The following is a 10,751-nucleotide window of genomic DNA, read 5'->3' as shown; positions in this document are numbered from 1 at the left end:
TTGCCCTCCCAGCACAAACAGGCAGCCCTTCTGCTCACTGGTCTGCGATCCTCAAGTATCACCGTGACAACAGAATTCATCAACTCCCTCTTAAGTTCCTCTCTCTGGGCCACTAGAGAAAACACAGACATGCTGTTGTTCAGCATCCTCCCTCCTCCTCTGCTGTTTCAGGAGACTAAGAGGACAGACAGGTGTCAGGAGTTCCAGGTGCAGTCCTAGTCTTCAAAGGCCAGATGGAGTCTCTAAAGGGGTCTCAGCCACCCCTCTTCCTCCCACCCACACTAGATGGACCGGTCTAGGTGGAAAAGTGCTGTGACACAGTCGTTTCATCAAGCCGGCGTTGGAGACCCAGCCAGACTCCTGTGATTGCCTACACAAACCCCTTCTCCGGCCAAGCTGTCCTCCCACCATCTGTGCATCTCGGCCTGTAGACATTGGCCCGTGCTCCTCTTCACAGTGAGCTCCCTCTCCTAGCCCACGGTGACGCTCTCCTTCCCTGCCTTCATGCCATCTTCCCAGTGAAGCCCATCCCAGCCCCTGACTGATTCCTTGCTGCACTTGTGCCATGCGTTGTCGCCACGCTCCCGTTTCAGCAACTCCTGTTTCAGGACCACCCCCATTCTGGCTCACCTTCCTGGAAAATCTCCTTGAAGACCTCTAGGGCTGACACAACTGCTGCTGGATCCTCATCTTTCATCATGTCTTGAAGGAGGAGGAACAGAGGATCCTGGTAGAACTTGCCTGTCAGCAGAGTGTACAGACAAGGGGATCACAGGTGTATGTAAGAGGCGGGTAACAAGCAGGAGTAAAATCATGCTCACAGCAAAGCACTGGTCACCATGCGCAGGGTACATCTGGGGCCAGGTGGATGGAGAAAGGATGGAGGAAGAAAGAGAACCAGCCTTTGCCTAGCATTTACCATGTGCCAGGCATGGTGCCAGCAGCTTTTCCTGCTCTAGACCTTGGCCCTCCCCTGCCCCCAGCACGCCCTGCCCTAGGCCAGCACACCGTGTTTGGAGCTGAGGATCCCGCTGGAAGAGAGGGAAGTCAGACCCAGGCCGAGGGAGTGGAAATAAAGGGAGTGGGGGTGGGGCAACGCCTGTGCCCTTTCAGAGTCATTTAATTTCAGGCAAAGCTCTCATGAATTACTTTGCATCTCATCTAGAAGGATGGAAGCACCCATGGGAACCTAGCCCCGCCCTGCAGTCCAGGGAGAGACAAAAGCGGCCCTGAGTACATTCGCACACAGGCACACACAAACACCAGGGGCTGGGGGAAGCTGTTCACTCACTCAGCAGGTAGAAAGCCCTCAGGGCTGAGGTGTGGTTCTGTACTGAGAGGGGCTGTGCCTGGTTGACTTTGTCTCTCAACTGTAGGGAGATCAAGGCCATCAGACCTGGGAGGACTGAATTTAGCGCCCCTATGCATGGATGAGGAAACTGAGGCATGAAGCCATGACAAGTGTGGTGCGTGGCTGTAAGGAAAACAGGAAAACAGAACCTAGGAATCCACATTCTTCTCCCCAGAGGGAGAAAGACGGTGGCCAGAAAATGAAATAGAAGGAAGCTATCACCCTTTTGCAAAATGTCGATGGCATTTCCCATAGGCTGTCGGAGAGGCTTGAACCTTCTGCCCATTTCCCAAAGTTTAGGGGGAGCAACAACTCTGTCACCCCAGGAAATGTATAGGATGTATCCAATGGACCTCATGGGAAAGATCCCGCTCTGTGCCCAGAATCCAGGCATGGAAGCCTGAAGTGTGTACAGCTAAGGTCACCACGTAAAGACACCTGTGCTGTGTGGAGGTGGTGGCCTGCTCTGGGGAAGCCATCACCTCCAAAGAAAAGAGGAAGGGCAAGTCCAGGTGTTTCTAGCACCGAGGCACTTACCAGCTTGAATAGCATGCCGGTGATGTTCTCCAGCTGTGACTGCAAGTTCACACCTCCAGAGCCACTGGCGGCCACAGCATCCAACATCTGGCATATGCACTGTGTGCAAAAGGACAGTCAGGACGAGGCTTCCAGCCCCTTCCACAGCCTCAAGGGAAATAGTCTTTCTCACATCATCTCTTCAAGGGTGGTCCCAGCCATCCTCATTGCATACGGTCCTCTTGGACCTTTTCAAGGCCGGCCCAGGGGCCAGTTCTTCCACAGGTAAACACAGCAAGGACCTGTCCTTCCGCCTCACCCAGGAAGCTACACTGATTTTCACATAACCTCATCATTCCACAAAAATTGTTAGGGCAATTCAACAGTGCAAGTGTTGGCCGCCTTCAAAGAACCAGGGTGAATTAATCATGGCCAAAGCAAGAACTGGTTCTGTTGTTCTCTGATGTTAGCAATTCTGAAAACCAAGTCTACCAGCCTAAATGTCTCCCCTCTGCCTCTCGGATTCTACTGTTTTGCAGATTGTTCTTATCACCGATGTGAGGAAACAGCCTTCGTTTCCACATGTGAGCACATTCCATTTGATTTTTTAAAAACAGCTTTGTTGATGTGTAATTGACATATCATAAACGACACATATTTAAAACGTACCATTTAGTAAGTTTCAACAAATGTATACATCTGTGAAACTATCACCACAGTTAAGATAATGAACATTTCCTCACCCCCATATATTTCCATTTACTTAGGTCTTCTTTAATTTCTCACAGCAATGATTAGCAGTTTCTAGTGGACAGGTTTGACCTATACACATCTTTTTTCAGATTTATTCCCAAGTATTTCGTATTTTCGTATAGCTGATCATGATGCCTGTGAATAAAGACAGTTGTACTTCTTCCTTTCCCATCTGTATGCCAGTTAGGTCAACTTGCTTTAGAGCATTGTTCAAATCTTCACATGTGCACTGGTGGTCTACACATTCTATCAATTATTGAAAGAGGCGTGCTGAAATCTCTCATTGTAGTTATGAATTTGTCTATTTCTTCTTGCAGTTCTATTTTGCTTTAGGCAGTTTGAAGCTCTATTAAGCACAGAAACATTTAGAATTGTGTGTGCTCATGGTGAACTGACCCCTTTCTCGTTATGAAATGACATTCTTTAAATCTGAATATAGTCTCTGCTCTGAAATCTGCTTTTTCTGGAATAAATATAGCCAATACAGCCTATTGGTCGAGACGTGTTAACATGGTATATCTTTCTCTATCCTTTTACTTTTAACCTATTTGTACCTTTATCTTTGAAGTGTAATTCCTGTAGGTAGCTTTTTTATCCATTTGACAATCTCTGCCTTTTAATTAGGAAATTTAGATCATTGATATCTAATGTGATTATTTATGTGGTTAAGTTTAAACCCACCGTCTTGCTATTTGTTTTCTATTAATCTCAATTCCTTGTTCTTCTTTCCCTCTCTCTTGGTCCTTTAAAAAAATTAATTGAATATGTTTTATTAATATAATTCCACTTTCTATACTTTATTGGCTTATTAGCTATAACTCTTTGTTCTTTCAGTGGTTGGTATAGTTGATAGCACACATCTTTAACTTATCTCAGTCAACCTTCAAGTGATTTTATACTATCTTATGTATAGTAAGTATAATGTGCTTATACCATGAGAATACTTTCTGTTATTGTCATACATTTTATATTTATTTATACATTTATTGTCATACATGTTATAAACTCCACACTACATTGTTATAATTTTTGTTTAGTTTTGTGTTTCTTTGTTTTTGTTTTCTGTTTCTGAGATAGGGTCTTACTATGTTGCCCCGGCTGGCATAGAACTCCTGGGCTCAAGCCATCCTCCCACCTAAGTCTCCTGAGTAGCGGGACTACAGGTATATGCCTGCCTTAACTTTTTGTTTTTTTGAATCAGAGTCTCACTCTGTCACCCAGGCTAGAGCGCCATGGCGTCAGCATAGCTCAGCAACCTCAGACTCCTGAGCTTAAGTGATTCTACTGCCTTAGCCTCCCAAGTAGCTGGCCTATAGGCATGTGCCACTATGCCCTGCTAATTTTTTCTATTTTAGCAGAGACGGGGTTTCGCTCTTGCTCAGGCTGGTCTCAAACTCTTGAGCTCAAGTGGTCCTCCTGCCTCGGCCTCCCAGAATACTAGGATTACAGGTGTGAGCCACCGTGCCTGGCCTGCCTGGCTTAATTTTTAAAAAACAATTATATTTTAAGAGAGATTTAAAAAATAAGAACAAATATATGTTTATTCACATAGCTACCATTTATGGGTCTCTGCATTCCTTTGTATAAATCTAAATAGTGTTTCTAGCTGGTATCATTTTCTTTCTACCTGAAGGACTTCCTTTAACGTTTCTTAGAGTGTGAGTTGACTGGTGATGAATTCTCTCAGCTTTTGTATGTCTGAAAACTTATTTTTTCTAATCCATTTCTGAAAGATATTTTCACTGGGCATAGAATTCTACAAGACAGCGTGTTTCTTTCAGTACTTGGAGGTGCCATTTCACTCTCTTCTTGCTTATGTTGTTTCTAATGACAAATCGGATATTGTCTTTATCTTGTTCCCCTACACGAAACATGGTTTTTGTTGTCGTTGGAGTTTTTTCTGTTTCTGTTTTCACTCTGAGTACTTTGAAGTTTTTCTCTCTTTTACTGATATCAAGAAATTTGATTATGCTATGCCTTGGTGTAGGTTCTTTATTTTTCTTGGGCTTGTGGTTTATTGAGTATCTTGGACTGGTGCATTCATAATTTTCTTCAGATTTAGAAAAATTTCCACCAATATTTCTGCAAATATTTCTTTCTTTCTCTCCCTATTCTTTGGAGGCACCAACTGCAAATAAATTAGGCTGCTCGAAGTTGTCCTATGGCTCATTGATGCTTTATTCTTTTTTTTTCTTCTTTTTAGTCTTCTTTCTCTGTGTTTTCATTTTGTGTAGTTTCTGTTGCTGTGTCTTCAAACAGTCTTTTACCCTGTGATGTCTAATCTGCCATTAATTCCATCCAGTCTTTTTATCATCACAGATAGTTTAATTTGTAGCTCTAAAAGTTCAGTTTGGTTCTTTTAAAAACATAGATCTTCCTTATTTCTGCTTGACTTACTTAATATTTCCTCTCGCTTTGAAATGTATGGAATGCAGTTATGACGCCTGCTGCAATGTGCTTGTCTGCTACTTTTAACCTCTGTGTGAGGACTCGTTCGGTTTTCCATGATGCTTATCCTTATTATAGGTCCTATTTTCCTTCTGCCACTGCCTGGAAACTCTCTACGGGAAGTGAGCTAGGGCGATTACAGGGCTCACTTCATTTCTTTCCTGCTTCTCAGGGATTACTGTTCTTTGATACCTGATGCCTAATGTCTTGAGAACTATTATTTCCTATCTTGTGCTCAGTTTTTCAGTTGGTGAGGCTGGACAGCAAATCTGGGCCCAGTTACCCCATCTTTGCCGGAAGCAGAAGTCTCTCCACTGGAGTTTCATCATTGGACAGTCTTCCCCTTGCTCGTGGTTGATCTATCTTCACCCTTCAAGGCACCATTCAAATGTCATCCCTTCTAAGAAGCTTCCTTAAGTTCCTGCAGGCAGAACTAATCATGGTTTCTCTGTTTCTTCCAGTTCCCCCTTCCCCAGAGATAGAAAGCAGCTCCGAGTCAAGCATAATAGCTTACCCATCACCCTTTCCCCAGCCCTGTTTATATTAACAGTAGCTACTCAATAAATGTGGGATGCATTCTCTCCAGGGTCAGCAAACTTTCTCTGTAAAGGACCAGATAGGGAATATTTTGGGGTTTTCTGGCCACAGGGTCTCTGGTACAGCTGGTCTTCTCTGCTGTCATGGCTCAGAGGCCCCCTTGGAGGCTATACAGAAGGAAACGGGCATGGCTGGGTCCCAGTGAAACCTTATTTACAAACACGGGCATCAGCGTGAACTGCTCAATAAATGTGGAATTCATGAACTAGGTCCGTTTCCTTCTCACTCCCACCCCAGTCACCTGGGAAATGTAGAAAGGCTTCAGATCTGTTGATGTCAAAATCTTCAACCGCCGGATTAACCAGTTCACCTGCTTCTTGAGCTTGGATGGTGGGATGAGGGAGAACAGGTGGCTGGTGATCACCAGAGCTTTCTCTGCCACCTGTGCCCAAGAGACAGAAGGAGTTTCCCTCAGCTTGTCATTCATCTTGCTACTCCTGGGGCCCAGCACAGTGCCTGGCAGGGAGAGGGGGCCCAGTAAATGCAAATGACAGAACCGCATAATTAATGACTAAGTGAATGGATAGTGGAGTGTTTTCTGACTACTCCCTTTTCTGGACAATGAGAAGAGGTAGCTGAAGAGGGTCACCCTCTTCCCCTGGAAGAGCCTGATGAGTCAGCTTTCCACAGGCAGGTGGACAGACATTGCCCCTCCCACCTTTGGCTCAAGCTTCCCCCCAATCCCAGCTACCCCCCTTCTCACTCTGCTCTTGGTTTCCAGGGGCCAACGGTTGAAGAGAACCCGGAGGGTGAGGTGGGCCTTGATGGCCACTTCGTTGGAGGTGATGTCCATTACTTGTTCCCCCGTAGAGCCTATATCCAGGTGCTTCGGGACACTGGTGGCCAGTCCACTGAGCACTGTGAGGGGAGCAGGGAGTTGGAGCTGCCCATCACCTTTCCCTCCCCACAGAGGAAACAGACACACGCACACATGTGGACGGTCCTCCCACCTGACCCTACGAGGGTCCCTGGTGTCCTGTGCTGGGAACACTGCTCGTTCCCCATCTCCCCCACTACCCTTCCTTCTGAAGGCACCTGGTCCACCCCGAGAGGCAAGGACATTGGTGAGGCTGTCAACACTCACAGCCTCCCAATCAAGTTTGATCCTGGCCCCAAACCAGGCAACGGAGCACGGCATCTGCTCACACCCTGGCCTGCTCCCAGCCACCTCCTGCCCCTTCCCTGGACTTGTGGGATCCACGTTCAGGGACCTGGCCTTTTCCTGCCCTTCTTTGCTCCCTCCCTGGTTCCCACAGACCCTTTCCCCAGGCCCCCCTGACCCTCACCCTGACACAGCGCCAACATGTCCTCCTCCTCCTGGGTTGTCCTCAGCAGGCGCAGGACAAATGTCCATGTGGCACCGACATATGTGGCCGTGCCTGGGAGGAGAGGGGAAGAAAGACACCCCTGTCCTAGGGAGGAAGGCCTCCCAGCCACGCTGCCGTGTAGGCAGCCATATTGATTCGGCGCTTTGAGGCCTGGCTTCTGACCCTAGCTTTGCCTCCAAAGAGTCTGGGCAGCCTGGAGCAAGGTACTTCATTTACCTAAATTTCAGGTTCTGCAGCCGTGGGATGGGACTAGAGTCCTGCCCTGGCTACCTCTGGGAAGGAGCGCTAGGAAGGTGAACTTCCACAGTGAACGTGAGCACAGCACACAAGTGCCAGGGGTTGCCACCACCTGCACACACGCCCCTTCTCAGGGACACTTGCAGAACCTGAGAGCTGTGCTGTCTGAGCTCAGTGGGAGAACATTTGTCCTGATCAGATCAGGAGACACATTTCCGGCTTTTGGTGCTGTGTCCTCTGGGCTTGCCATGTAGCCCAACCCTCATGCCTTGTCCCTTGGGACCTGAGGCCCAGAAAGCCAGCTGACTCCCCAGCCTCTGGCCCCAGCTCCAGGTCGTCAACATAGGTCAGGGACTGTCATTTGCCCAGTGGTTTGATTTTATTTATTTATTTATTTTTTTGAGGGAGAGGAGTGGAATGGGTAAGGCATCCACTGTTGTCACCAGGTACCACAGGGACAGCGTGGAGGATGGAGGTTGTGTGACGATTCTTTACCTCACCCTGCTACATGGTTGCCCTTCCAACCTGCTCATCCAACCCACAGCCCCTGGGACCCCTAAGCAAAGCCCCCTCACTCCCGCCTTTGTCCCTCCTGCCGCTGCTAAAGTGGCGCTTTCTGTGCTGCCTTCTGCTCCACCCCTGCTCCTCGGTCTTCTCCCAGCCCAGTCTCCCACACCCTAATGCTCCTCCCACTGCGCCATTCCTGGTCCCCAGGAACAACTCCTCAGTTCCCTTCAGCCCCACAGGGATCCTGGTTTGTCCCCCCCCTGCCCGCCATGGTGGCCAAGTGGAGCTGTCCCATGAGAGGATCAGGAGGATCGAGAGTCCACACGATGCCCCACCCCTGCCGCCCCGTCCTCTCCTCTCACAGAGTCCAGACCTGGGCGTTGGAAGAGTTTCCCCACTGCCACCAGCAGGCTCCTTGGGGGCAGTTTGTGCGAATGCAACTTATCCCACAGCTTGGTGATGATCATTGCTGGGCAGTAGGACCCCAGACCTACCAGGATCGAGGTACACATCTCCTCTAGTTCTCCCTGAGGCTCCTAGAAAGAGAGGGACTAACTGTTCCCAGGCTCATCCCCAAGACAGAGGGATCTCTCGATGGAAGGGAAGCAGCTTTGGTCGGTAAGTGATTCTCTTCTACCAAGAGGGCAGGAACCTCCCACCCATCCCACATGGGCCCTACCAGTGCTGGAGGGCAAGAGCTCCCTGAGTGTGCAAGAGGACAAGAAGGTAAGAAGGATAAGTTCTCAGCCTGCAAAGCCTCTGGCGTTGGGGTGGGGGTGGGTGTGGGTGTGGGGATGGTCAGTTCCAGACCCCAGAGCTTCCCTTACAGCTGTGAGTGAACCATCAGGAAGGTGGAAGAAGTTTTGGAAGCAACCTTGGAAAGTCATTGGGAGGTTCAAGGTCTTGGTCACCAGACAACTGTGCCAAGGGAAGGTAGGTAAACTGGAAGAAAGACACCTCCTATGTAGTAGCTAACCAAGAAAATAAGACAGCAGATAAACTCAGTGTTAGGAAAGTAAGTACAAAAGCATGTAGATGGATGGACAGATGGACATCATGACCCTTCAGTCTAAAGATGGGCTAACAGACAAGTGGGTGGATTTAGGTCAGGAAATTGACTGGGGTGATTAGTTGAGTCTCATTACCAAAGTGACTGCCTGTGGTCTCCTAGGAGGTTTAGGACACAGTCTGAGCACCAGGTCAGATGCTGAGTCCAGTAGCCCAAATCCTCCCCATCTCCCACCTCACCCCTTCCCTCCATCACTGTGTCTTCCATGCTGCCGTGTGTGCTGTTCTTGGGGTGTGCTCAGGGTACAGGACATGGGCATACTGTTTAGAAACTTGAGGGACTCATATCCTAGGTCCCACTTGGTCTCCAAATGTCATCGTCCATCAAAATAGAACTCCTGGGGTCAGTCCCAGGGTCCTTTCATTCTTTTCCCCCAACCTAGAGGCAAGGGCTCCTCACCATTGTCCTTAGGTAGTTGACGATAATATCTGTCACTCTCTGGTGTACTATAGTTGGCACCATGTTGTTTATGATTTTGGCTTCTAGCAACTTGAGGGTCTCTAAGACACTACTTGCCGAGAACTAAAGGAGAGAGGGCACGCAAGAAGAAAGGAAGGTTAGAGGGTGGAAACAATACAGAGAATGATGATCTCTGGTCGAGAAAGAAAGAGGAGGGGTGAATGTGGGAGAAGATTAAAGCTGGACCCGGGCTTGGAGGAATGGAGAAGTTATGGGTCACACTAGGCACATGGAAACCAGACCTGGAGCTCTGAATGAACTGGACCAAGTAGTACTCTGCTGATAGGAAATCATTCCTGGGTGGGCACCCAACCAGCTCCCTGGATGGAGGTGTCCTACCTTGGCTGGAGCCAGAAATACATCCGGGATGTCCTCACCTTAGCAGCAGCTTGGAGTGCCTCCATGAAGGTGTGGGTGGCCTTTCCTAAGCTATCCCATTCCAAGTCCTTTTCAGGGTGGCCCTGGGAGAATGTTGAGGACACTGAGGAACGCATAACTGTGTATATTTCTGTAAGGAATGGAGAGAGTGATGGGGTGTTTCTCTTCTGCTGTAGATGGTCATTTCCTTGGGGGTCTTTCACCACAGTATGGTGAATGAAAGGGGCTGCCTTGCTGAAATAATAGGAAAATATCTAATCCCACAATTTTCTAATAACAGCTAAAGATCAATCCTGTGAGTGTGCTCTCTTCCCTGCCCCCACCCCCCCCAGGGCAGGCACCCTGCAGGGTTCTGTTTTCACAACATCTGTAAAAAGCCAAAAGACAGAAAGGAAATATAAATCTTTCTCTTGCCATTCACCAGCTCAAAGCCTTTAGAATTTGTTTTACAGCCTTTAGAAGTTCCTGGGGAGCCCAGGGATGGACTGCAGGGGAGCAAAAGCCAGCCAGGCCTCAGATCCTGCACAGCATCGTGTCTTGGGAGCTGGGACACCGACAAGATCTGTGACATCCGATGGCCACTTCTCCCGTCACCTGTCTACTGAGGAGAGAGTGGAGCTGGACGCAGCTCAAGGTACATACACTCTGTTGATTTGGCTACAGCCAGGAATCACCCCCCTTTATTATAATTCCTACATAAAAAGCCTAAATACCCAATTATCTCTGCCAACAAACACACTCTTCTTCATCGCTCGTGCTCGGCCCTTTCCTGCTTTGGAAAGTAAAATACATTTCTTCTTTCTATCCTTTGTCTGGAGAAAACTTATCTCAAACCCGAGTGTACCAGCACTCCACCCGAACAGTGAAAACAGGTGGAGAACAGTGTTTAAGACTGAGAGGACACAACTTTGACTCCTCATACAGACTCTGCCCCTTAGGCCATTTGTGTAGCTCCTGGGATCTGTGTTTCTTCACATGTCAAATAAGTCTAATAAAAATTAACATGAGAATCAAAAAGGATGAGATTACGTGCTACTAGGGTATCAGCCTGCCCTTTGAATAACACCTTTTCCCTCCAGATCATAAGTGCCTTTCCCGGGTGGTAGAG

This window comes from Microcebus murinus, chromosome 18 (genome assembly GCF_040939455.1).
Source record: "Microcebus murinus isolate Inina chromosome 18, M.murinus_Inina_mat1.0, whole genome shotgun sequence".
Lineage (NCBI taxonomy): Eukaryota > Metazoa > Chordata > Mammalia > Primates > Cheirogaleidae > Microcebus > Microcebus murinus.
The sequence above is the reverse complement of the archived record's forward strand: the minus strand, read 5'-3'. Positions refer to the sequence as shown.